Genomic DNA, 12,863 nt, shown 5'->3' with positions numbered 1-12,863 from the left:
CAGATCCTAGATCAGTGACTATCATGATCATGAAATTCCACTTGACCATTAATTATCTTACAAATAATTGAGATTAACAATTGTATTGTCTTTTTTTCTGTGAACATTGGAATGTATAAATTACACAGTGTTGGGGAAGCTACTTTGAAAGCGTAGCTTGTAAAACTACAAGTAGTTCACCATGGCAGTAGCTTGATTAAGCTACATTTCTACCCCTGGAGGAATGTAGCTTGTAAAGCTACAGCTACATAGAAAAAGTATCTCAGTTACTTTTTTTCCCCCCCAGCGTTAAATTGAGAATGTACATGAAACAAAATATAATATCCTACAAAAAAGTCACTTGCCAGCAGAACTATGCCTCTCAGCTGAGTTTTATTTTAAAAAGGTTGACATTTTCTTTAGCAAACATCTGTGTTCCTAAAGATGACCCCTCATCAACCCTTGGGCATGTGATGGACATTTTCCTCAAACTGTATTTTTGCCAAGGACATAAATGAGTGGTCAATAATATTACCATACATAAAATACTAATGCATACTAGTCCAGTAGACACGATGGAGAACAGATGCTGTGTTTTTAAAGAAGGAGAGTGGTTAGTCATAATCCCTTTGAACTTTATTTTAATTTATTAAGATAGTAAGTAGGAAAGCTGAGAGGGGAAAGCGTAGATGGAGCAATTTGTAACCCATTTTCCCAAATTGCTTTAAAAGTCAAGTGTATTATTGTTATTATTTCCATGACCATCTCTGCACTTTTGTCTACTTTCTACGTCACTTTCTCCACTTTCTAAATCAAAGTGATGGCTTTGAACTTTTCAAAGCGTCAATACAATCAGAGACGGTGAGAAGAATTGTCATGTTGACATCATCCACCGGTCATTACTCATAAGCTTAAAAAAGCTCAAACAGATTTTTCCAGGGCCAGTCATAAAGCACGTATCCGGCCACTGTTCGGTACTTGGTTTAAGATATTTAAGGTTTGAATACCTGTCTGGCAGTGTCTTTATTAGAGTGTTAATGTCAAAGGGACAGACATTTTTTTATGGTTCTCTGCAGTGACTTTTCTGCTTGAGGTCTGAGGACCCCCAGGGGTCCTTGAGGGGGTTCCAGGGGGTCCCCAGCAAAATTGCTTAATAGCGTCAAAATCAGTTTAACCTAACCACTTTAAACCTATTTTATACATCAGCATACAACAATGGACAGCAGGCATCTTGATGAGAGTGCCTGTTGTGAATATGAACAGTGTGGATAATTCAATATCATAATGATGAGTGACTTGCAATTTCAAAGGGGGTTCCGTTCTGGTACAAGAACACAGCAACCAATGGTAAATAAAAAATGAATATATTCATTTCATGTTATTGCCTAAAATTGTAGCTTGTAAATTGAGTAGCTAAGCTACAAAAAAATAACCCAAAAAATAGCTTAATTACTTGACGAGGTACACAAATATGAATGTAGCTCAACTACCGCAAGCTACAGCTAAATGTAGCTAAGCTACATAGCTCAGCTATATGTAGCTTAATGCTCCCCAACACTGAAATTACATTTATGTTTAGCTTTTAGGCTTTGTAAACAAAAATTGCATATGGCAAATAATTTAAATATAAGAAGAAATGATACCAATAATCCACAAAAAATAATATACTATGGTCTATACCGTATAGACCATAGTATATTATTTTTTGTGGATTATTGGTTTATTATTAGAAGGTGGAGTTCTCTGCATCAGGATCCTGATCCACTCCCTCAACAATGGATCCACACTGAGGTCAAACACAAAGGTCATAGGTCACAAACCGATGCACACAGTGATATTTATAATCCATTCATTTCACTGTTGCTCTTTTACAACAGTAGAATAATGATCAGATTCTACAGCCATAGACAGAGCATCCAGAGCGGTCACACTGGGGCTTGTGGGGTGGTGGGGAAGGTTATTATAGTTTAGCGCCCGTCTGTAATCTTTGCTTCTGGGGGGTTCCTGGAACAGCGTATTTTGTATGCAAATATTTGAATACAATATACATATTTTTAAAGGGAACATTTATAACTCAAATATTTGCTTCTGGGGATTCGACAAATGTCTTCTAAATCAGTTTTTGAAAAAACGTATGTTGACATGAAACGTTTTCATGTCAAGGACCCCCCAAAAGATTCGAACATGAAAGACCATCCAGTCCAAAGGAAACATTTTAATCGTCATATTGTCTGTACTCACAGTCAGTGGTGTAAAGTAACTAAGTACATTTACTCAAGTACTGTACCTAATTTTGAGGTACTTTTACTTTACTGGAGTATTTCCAATTGTCTATACTTTTACTTCTACTCCACTACATCTCAGAGGCAAATATTGTACTTTTACTCCACTACAATTATTTGAAAACTTTAGTTGCATTGCAGATATAAATGATTACATTATAAAACATACATTAACCACTTTAGCCTATTTTAAACCTAGGCTACTTGAAAATAGAAGATCTACAAGCTCAAAACGCGTCCTGAGCTTGTAGATCTGCCATTTTCAAACATTTTAGTACTTTTACTTTTGGTACTTTAAACACATTTTGATACCAATACTTTCGTACTTTTACTGTCTGTCTGTCTGTCTGTCTGTCTGTCTGTCTGTCTGTCTGTCTGTGTGTGTGCTGGAGAACCCAGTACCCCACATGTCTGTCTGTCTGTCAGTGTCAGAGCCTTCTAGGGCTCTAAAGCATTGGTTCTCAAAGTGGGGTCCGGGGACCCCCAGGGGTACTTGAGGGGGTTCCAGGGGGTCCCCAGCTAAATGATGGACAGGAACCAAATGGACCCTTATGGGTCTGTAACTCTGAGAGTGTACAAACCAAATGGAACCAAATGGACCCTAACGGGTCCATTTGGTTCCATTTGTACACTCTCAGAGTTAAATTAACATTGGTTTTACAATGTGAATTGGGGTCCCAGAGGTATAAATGCCATGAAATGGGGGTCCGTAGCCTAATGCATGTCAAACTGGGGTTCCTTGAAATTAAAATGGCTGAGAATCACTGCTAGAGAGCCGTAAAAACCTTCTCTTATTGGGGTCCCTGGCTTATCTTTTCAAATGGGGGTCCGCGGGGTAATAGGTGTCAATTAGGGGGTCCTTGACATGAAAAAGTTTGAGAATCACTGCTCTAAAGGTCCTATACTTTAACTAAATGTCCATATCATTACAGTTCTCAGATAGCATCCATACTCACTCAGAAACGTGTTGAAATGTCTCACACTCTCTCTTCTCCTCCAGGCTAGTGTGTTAGTTGACCAGCCACAAGTCCATCTTGTAGTTATTATTGTCAGCTGGTTATGGTAGAAATACTGTGAAAACCCAGCTCCAAACACATAAACATGCTGATCCCTGATATTAATCCCTAGCTCTTCATCTACAATATTATTGAATGTATAAACATCTCTGTTTTCACCTGTTTCTCTCTCTCTCTCTCTCAGACTGTCTTCCTTCCTGCTTTTTTTTAAGCCCACCCCCTGTCAGAACCTGCTATGTTGACTAGAGTTGATTGACACCTGGATGCCCAATGACATTGCTTCCATGAGCTTGGTATAAATGACCAATAGCTGCATGTCTGCTCCCTAGTGGGCCTGGTGCTTTAGCCAACTACTGTAGTTAGTGCAACTGCCAGTGAAACTTTAAACCTAGGTTCAAAACCCCATTGGGACACTTGTCTTTGATGTTAGAAGACAAGTTAACAAGCAGCTTGTCGAATAAATCTGGAATCATTTTTCACTTATGGGGTCGGTGGCACAAAATATAATCATTTATTTCCATAAAAAGTCCACTGGACAGAGTTCTTTCAAACATAACCGCCCACCGTTACTTCTAAGGAAACAGGGGGATATGTGCGGTGGTCCTCCAGTACCTTGATGGAAACGGGACTTAAACCTGCAAACTGTCTGTAGCAGAGGCAACCGATCAAGCACATCACACCATTGCACCAAGGCATCGTTGGGCCCTCAGCAGGTGTCTTCTAATGCTTTTGAGTTGATATTTAGTATTTTAGCCTTGACAATTCCAAAGTACTCCAACATTGAACTATAGGAGGACAAGGATTTGAACATGAAACCTCTGTGATGAAAGTCAGTACATTAGACCATTACACTACCACCCTGCAAGGTACTCACAGCTCTTGTCTCTTAGGACTATTGAAGCATTCTTTTGTATTTTAGCCATGAAAATTCGAACATTGAACTATAGGAGGGCCGAGGGCAGGAATTTGAACATGGAATCTCTGTGCTAAGAGTCTGATCATTACACCACTACACTACCACTGAGTCTCTCACAGCTTGTGTCTCTTAGTACTCTTGAGGCGTTCTTTTGTATGTTAGCCAACAGTTAGTAAAGTTAAATTCTAATATTCCAGCATAGATCTACTGTACAGGAGGACTGGGATTTGAACATAGAATCTCTTTGCTGAGAGTGATAATTAGACCACTTCACCACCACTCAGCAAATGTGTTTTAATACCGTTGAAGCATTCTTTTGTATATAAGCCTTTAGTTGGTAAAGTTACATTGAAATGCTGATTTGAACATGGAATCTCTGTTGAAATACTTCAGCATTTAAAGCTGCATGCTGAAAGTAAATGGTGCATTTATTTAGCGCTTTTATCCAAAGAGTTTTACATAGAATGTGCATTACATTCACCCACCGATGGTGGAGAAAACCTGCTCATAGGGAGCAATTATGGGTTCAGCGTCTTGCTCAAGGACACTTTGACACTAACTCCGGGGGAGACCGGGATCAAACTGGGAACCTCACTGTTGCCATCCTGCTGCTCTACCGGCCACTCTGCCCCTGAGCCACTGTCACTCATGAAGTCAGACGATTAGACCGCCACAGCAACACTCAACACTCACACTGAAATACTCTATTATTTAAAGCTTCATTATATAACTTTCCTGCTCGACCCCAGATTTGTCTTTTAGTGCTTACAGATCAGTCATAGAAGGGCCTGAGTTAAAATCCTGCAAGGACAGTTTTCCAACTTTTACCTGACTCTTGCACCTTTATCTGATCTTTAAGTTAAGGGCGTGCAAGAGACCAGAGAAATCATGAACCATGGTGGAGCAGTGGTTAAAATACAGGCCTTGCATACAGAGGGTCCTGAGTTCAAATCCCTCAGGGACATCATTCAAACTTTTACCTGGGGCTTTTACCTTTATCTAATCTTTCACTGAATACCACAGTGTACATACTTACACCTAGAACCCCCATTCAAACCTTAAAATCTTAATGGGGACATGTTTGTCTGAAAAGGAATCTTTGAAATGTTTCATAGTTTTAGAATTGTACTCCTTTAAAATTTCAGAGATTTATAATGGAGGCCGATGGAAGATTTTGGGACCTCAAAAAAACACTTTCACCTAGAAACTCCACTCCAACTCCAATGTCTTGCTCAGTGACGCCTCAACATGTGTCCTGGCCTGGAATCGAACCAGGGGCCTATTACACGAAAGGAGAATTAAATAAGCCTGGATTTAAGTCAAATCCAGGTTTGACAAAGTCTGGTCCGTACAGCCTGGTTTATTCCGTTTCATGAACGCATGAAAAGGAGCGACTTTGTCGCCCCTAGCCACTTGTTGAGTCCCAAGACTCAAGACCCAAAAGAGTCTTGAATCAAGACCGAGGATCCCGGGGAGACATCAAATTTCTCTTTTGGGTCTTGAGTCTTGGACCCAAAAGAGAAATTTGATGTCTCCCCGGGATCCTCTGTCTTGACTCAAGACCCAAAAGAGAAATTTGATGTCTCCCTGGAATCATACGAGGAAGTAAAATGTATAATAAGCAAGAATAAGCTGCAATAAATTGATCCAGGGAGAAAGCGTGGCAAAGTATTGCCGACAAATTAAATGCACAAGTCGTCCAAAAATATATACAATTTATATACAAGTCCATAAATATATAATTCAGTTAGGCTTAAACATGAGGAGTGTATAGTGAATGTTGGAATTATCGCCTACTAATCTACAATGCGATAGCCAATTATATGAGCCATGCATCCAACCAATATGTCTGAGTCTGTGCTCAGGATCAGGAATGTGTCAAAAACAAAAAAATCTCTGTGAATTCAAGGCTTCATGGAGTGTGTAAAACAAAAAATAAAGAAAGATTTGTATTTAAAACTTTAAAAAAGTGCCTTGCCAATCCATGGCAAGGCACAGCCGGCCTGTTATTGTGAAAATATCAACACATTTGGAAAAAATATATATATATTCTTTTTTAGTATTAAATATAAATCTTTATCATGGGGGGCCCTGACACTACATCTTTTCACATGGGGGCCTTGACCTCAAAATGTTTTAGATCCACAGATATCATAGAAACAGCTGTAGGTGAATAGATAGAGTGGTTGCATAGTGTGCAACCCCCATGTGAAAAAAAAAAAATTCCCCCCAAATTTGTCGATACTTTCACACAATCTCAGGTATAGGAATCAAACCTATAACATTCTGGTTCACAGGCTTGGGACTCAAGACCCAAAAGAGAAATTTGATGTATCCCCGGGAGCCGGGACCCAAGCCTCAAGACTCTTGAGCTAAAAAGTTTGTGAACCACTGCCATTTAGAACAGTGGTTTTCAACCTTTTTCATGCCAAGGACCCCTAAATTGATATACATTTGGCTGCGGACCCCCTTCTGAAAATGTTTTGAGCCAGGGACCCCCAGAAGCAAAGATTTGAGTTAAAAATGTTCGCTTTAAACATGTATATATATTTCAAAGATATGCACACATTTTCAAGATTTTTGAATAGCCAAAGCTAAGTGGTTAAAAATGATTGTGACGCTATCAGTGGCGTACCCACCGTAGAGGCAGGAACTAAAATCTCGCCTCCCCTAGAAAATGAAGTAAAAGACTGACTGAAAGACAGGCAGTGAAAAAAATCCAAACAGAATAGTAGCCGTCAGACCATTAGCCCGCCTCCTCGTCCATTCACGCGGGCAGGCAATCACCACCGTATCCATTCAGCAGAGTGATCCTCCCCTACAGTATATAGTGAGGCAAATGTATGAATGTAAGAATTCATGTAAGAATGTAAAATGTAAGAATCTCGCCTGTCCTAAATGTAATTCCTGGGAACGCCACTGTTCCATGAGCTGCTGCAGTGCTGCTGTTCAGCCACAGAGAAGAACGCTGCTCTGGTTTTGGGCTCCATGATTGGTCAAGTTCAAGGATTCTGCAATCAACTTTCATGGTCTTTTATAGGAATACGTGAAGCCTGGCTTTACCATCCTGGCTCGAAAGTCGCTCCTTTTCAGCCTGGCTTGGCGTTCATGGAACGGAATAAACCAGGCTGTACGGACCAGACTTTGTCAAGCCTGGATTTGACTTAAATGCAGGCTTATTTAATTCTCCTTTCGTGTAATAGGCCCCCGGTCGCTATACCGCCTCCCCCATGACAGCCGGGGCGCCTGATGGAGGGGAAGGAAACTGGTTGGAATGACGTGCTCCTTCAACGCGCTACGTCCAACCGGGGAAACTCCCCCCTGTCAGGTGATAAGAAGGTCAGTTGGCTCTCATGCATTGAAGGAGGCATGAGCTCGGCCCTGGGCTCCCTAAGCTGGTGAGGGGAGTGAAGCGCCCAGGATCACTTAGAAAATTGGCACCGGGTGAAAAAAGGGTTAGAAATCGTGGGATATTTTTTTATTTCTTTTATTTAAAGAAAAGAATGTATGTATGAATGACACTGATTTACTATGACACTATGCATGGCACATTAATAGGGAGTCCACCGGTAGTGGTTCTCAAACGTTTTATTTTCAAGGACCACCATAACTCTGAGAGTGTACAAAATGGAACCAAATGGACCCGTACCATTTGGTTCCATTTCTACACTCTCAGAGTTACAGACCTGTAATGGTCAACTATAGTGTTTGTCTATTCATTTTGTATGAGTCTATAAACATCTATAAACCCCATTCAAACTTTAAAATGTTTATCTTAATGTGGACATGTTTGCCTGAAAAGGAATCTTTGAAATGTTTCATAGTTTTAGAATTGTACTCCTTTAAAAGTTCAGAGATTTATAATGGGGGCCGATGGGGACCTCAAAAAAAAAACTTTCACCAAGAAACTCCATTTACAGTTTCAAGAATAAATATGACTTGACTGTCATATTATTAGCAGCTGCATTGTGTGTGTGTGTGTGTGTGTGTGTGTGTGTGTGTGTGTGTGTGTGTGTGCGTGCGTGCGTGCGTGCGTGCGTGCGTGCGTGTGTGTGTGTGGCTTGTCAGCGTGTGTATGATTGTTATCATAGACCTGCTTGTTTCTCGCCAAACCTGGCAACTGTGCGACTCTAAATGCTAATTATGTTTTTTATATAAGTGGTGGCAACATTTTTAGACACCACACAGGTCTTCCTAACAATAGCGAAGATTAAAGTAACGGTGAACATGGCCAAATAATAACTTAATAGGCCAACTAGGTCTGAGGAAGCACGCTAGCATTTAGGCTAAGGAGGACGGGCCGTCTCCCCATTAGCAGTGGCAGCGGTGGCCTAGTGGTTAGAGGGGCGGCCTTGATACCGGAAGGTCCCTAGTTCGATTCCCCAATTCATCACATCGATCATGAATCACTGCTGAATAGCCCTTGAGCAAGGCTTCCATGCAGGGTCCGGCTGGAAACAAGCTTCGTGCTTAGTCCGACACCCTGGGTAAACAACAAACTTTGCTTTGCTTTTAGCTTAAACGGGGAAGTGTCCCCATTGGCTTAAAGTAGTGAAGGACAGCCAGGACAGCCAATGACAAAAAGGAGTCACATAGTGACGATGTCTCTGTCTGTTTGTAGAGCAGCTTTGCAGCTGCTAATAATGCGAGGAGTGTCTTTGAGGGATGAGGGACTTACATTGGTGACACACACGTCCATGTCGTTCAGGAAGTCAGTCAGGACAGCGGGGGGCAGCAGAGTCAGTCACACTCTACAGCAGTGAAAGAGAAAAGTAATTCAGTATAATTCATTATTATTACTATTATCATTATTAATTATTATTATCAATCATTATTATTATCATTATCATTAGTATTGTTATTATCACTTAGAACACTATCAATACTTAATACTATTACTTAGCTTAGAGCTGTATTCCAACAATAGAATCAAGGATAACATCACAGAACATTTATACATGAATTTCACTGGTTGCGGTAGTGTGCGTGCGTGCGTGCGTGTGTGTTGCTACTAACGTGGTGGTCAGTGGGCGGGGCCGGCAGCACACATCATCCACCAGGGGGCAGTAGATAGATCGGTACCAGATGGGTCCCAGAACACCGCAAGTGTTGTGGATTTGGACTCTTTGGTCTGACCTCTGTGACCCCTGATCTCCAGGGATCAAGGGTCACAGAGGCACGCAAGCCTCCACGCCACGACAAGGCAGAGTCCATGTGGAGGGAGATTTTTTATTTAACCAATTTTTGAACATTATCTTATACTTTGGCTATTCAAAAATAGCAGATATACAAGCTCATAGCGCGGCACCGAGTGCTACGCTATGAGCCTGTAGATCTGCCCTTTTTTGAAAAATCATGAACATTTTTGCAAATCTTATTTGAAAGCGAACTAGTAGTAACTCAAATCTTCGCTTCTGGTGGGATTCTACAAACAGTTTTTGAACAGAGAATCCCGTTCCAACACACAGGTTTAAAATAATGTGGTTTAGCCACGCCCCCTATATATATGAAGAGAAGTGCACGCCCCCAATTCAACCAGAGAGAGAGAGAGAGAGAGAGAGAGAGAGAGACACGGGGAGTTGTGTCCCCTGTGTCCCATGGCGCAGCCATGGATGGGACCACGCAAAAAACTACGAGCAGCAGCAGAGAGAGAGACACGCAATTTGTTCTGTATTTTCAACACTAAATTTAATAGTAATGAACAAAATAAAACACAAGGAGAAGGCCAGTAAGTTTGTCGTAGGACCCAGGTTGGACCTCCTGCGCCGTTACGTTCATACTGAGCTCTCTGCTCAGTGTAATTCTGGTCGCACTGTCGTGGAAACGGTAAACGGAAGACTCGCCCCAAAACACGTCACCCCCATTTCTTTTGCAGACAAGTGGTAGCCTACATGGAAAACTGCAGCATTTTTTGGACAATCCGGAAATTGATAAAAATGAATTTGAGTTTATGAAAGTCGAATACCCAGTCACCCCAGTCATACACGCTGCCCAAAATACACAAACAATTGGAGTCGCCTCCAGGCAGACCCATTGTGTCCTCAATAGGGTCTCTAACAGAGAAAATCTCCACATATGTCATATTAGATGTCACCTCCCTCCCAGCCTATGTAAGAGACTCAATGGACATGATTAACACCATGAAAACAAATGGGAGATATTGAAGGAGAAGTGACCATGGCCACTTTGGATGTGGAGAGCTTATACACCTGTATACCCCACACAGGGGGACTGGAAGCGCTCACATATTATTTGAACAAACGTGACACCCAGCTCTCACCAAGTACAAACTATATCAGAGAGCTGGCCGAATTAGTTCTAACAAGAAACTTCTTTATATTTGAGAGTGACTATTATCTCCAAACACGTGGCACGCCGATGGGTAGCCATATGGCCCCAATTTACGGAGGTCTTTATATGGGCCTATTTGAACAAGATTCTGTGTTGGGTCCCAACAACCCCTTCTTGACCCATATAAAACTCTGGCGGCGCTATGTGGATGACATTTTTCTACTGTGGGGGGCACTGAAAAAGACTTAAAATGTTCTTTGATTATATAAACTTGTGTAACCACTCACTAAATTTCACAATCACCTCTGACAAAATGGAAGTGAATTTTCAGGACATCCGCATAATGCGTAACGGCAAAGGTTTCAAAACAAACGTCTACAGAAAACCCACAGACAGTAATGCCTTGCTGAGAGCTGACAGTTTCCATCCTTTACCCTGAAACGCAGCCTTCCCATTAGCCAACATAGCCGCATCAGGAGGCTTTGTAGTGATGGAACGGACTGCAAAACTTGATATCAAGGGCACTATAACATGCACAACCAAAAAATGTAGATACCTGCTAAAATACCCATGCCGTCGAGGATATGTTGGTAAGACACAAAAAACTAGTGTCCAAGTTCTACTGAGCTAAATAATGAAGTCTTACTCAACATTTCAGATGATGCCCCTTTGTGGATATTGAATACAAGTACAATTCTTGCAATAAGCTGTACCGCATGGCCAACCCTTGAACATTTCTCCATTGCTATTAAATTAATAGCAATACATTTGCCTTCATGGCTATGTCTACCGTGTATGTATTTATAGTATAAATATAAACACAGGGGGGATAGAAACATTAGCCATGAAGGCAAAGAAACCCACGGCCGCCATAATTCAAACTATGACAGTCTAACAAAGCTAGTTTCAGCAACTCTCTAATCTGCATTATTGCAATTACAGAAAATGGTGAGAAAATACTGGGCTGTGCTTTTATAAATGTCTCGTGTAGCCAATTGTTTTCTCTATAGCTTGGATCATATGATGACATATTATGTTAGAAGTTAGAGAATATGTGTTCAGGCTCCACTTTCAGTTCATAATGATATAACCATGGCAACAGACAAAAATTATCAGGGGGGGATCTTGACACAATCATAACAAGCCTTAATTTCTGCTATTCAACAAGAAACTGCTGATTATTTCAAAAGACTTTGTGAGTCACATGCTATAGGATGGAATAAAGGCCTACCGCTGGGATTCTACAAACTGTGTTTTTCAGTAGAGCTAACACTAACCTTTTGAGGTTGGCACCTTCCAATAAAGCTAATGTCAGTGAGCAGTGTCATCAGTAAGTCTGGCTGGGCTAGTGGGCTTATTCGCAGTGGTGGAAAGTAACTACATTTACTTAAGTAATGTAACTTAAGTACAATTTTTACTTTACTGGAGTATTTATGATTATGATTATTACAAATCATACATGTGACTTGAGCCCTATATACATTTCGGCCATTTGAAAATAGCCAATCTACAAGCTCACAATGCGTCGCGATGCGACGCATTGTGAGCTTGTAGATCTGCTATTTTCGAAAGATTTGTATACATCTTATATATTTGAAAACGTGTGAAATGGGACATTCTTCATAATGAGTAGGGGAGACCGGGGACAAAAGTAACAGGGGGCAAAAGTAACACACTCAATAATTCTAATTAGAAATAAGCTAGAGGGGTGAGACTTCTTGTGCACATGCTCAGTAGGGTCCTCTCTCTGCCTATGAAAGGATAGAATGATCATTTCTTCTCAGCAGAAGTTTTCAACAAAAAACTGAGGTGTAAACGTCAATTTTTTAGTGTACGGTATTTTCCTTCTGCTGTCTAAAGATAAGATGTCAGCTAATTAAGAATATGGGATTTTATCATGGTTGCCCCATCGGGGCAATTGTAACACAGTGACCGGGGTCAATTGTAACAATGTGTTTTCAATGCAAGCAGATTTTTTTTGTCTGGGATTACATGCTTTTATGTTAGTAAATGAACATATTTCAACACATTTAAATAAAAAATAGACATATATTTGAAAAAAATAATAATAATAATTTGAATAAAAATACAAAATAATTGTAATTATGTGTATAAAACATAAAAAAGTAAAAATGTTAAATTATAAAAAAATACATATTACTTAGTCATGTGCTTGTCCTTATTTGTGAAAGCTTAAAAATGGTATTATTAATTAGGGCACATATATATGTTTCTTATAGCAAAAGATGACTAGGATATTTCAAGTAGTCTGGGAATTATGAAGGCAAATACAAAAAGTGTTACTTTTGTCCCCGGTCTCCCCCTACTTTTACTTTTGTACTTAGAAGTATATTTTACTTCTGTACTTTTGCTCATGTA

This window comes from Gymnoscopelus microlampas (assembly GCF_963454915.1).
Source record: "Gymnoscopelus microlampas genome assembly, chromosome: 22".
In the NCBI taxonomy this organism is placed as follows: Eukaryota; Metazoa; Chordata; class Actinopteri; order Myctophiformes; family Myctophidae; genus Gymnoscopelus; species Gymnoscopelus microlampas.
This window is presented reverse-complemented; position numbering follows the sequence as displayed.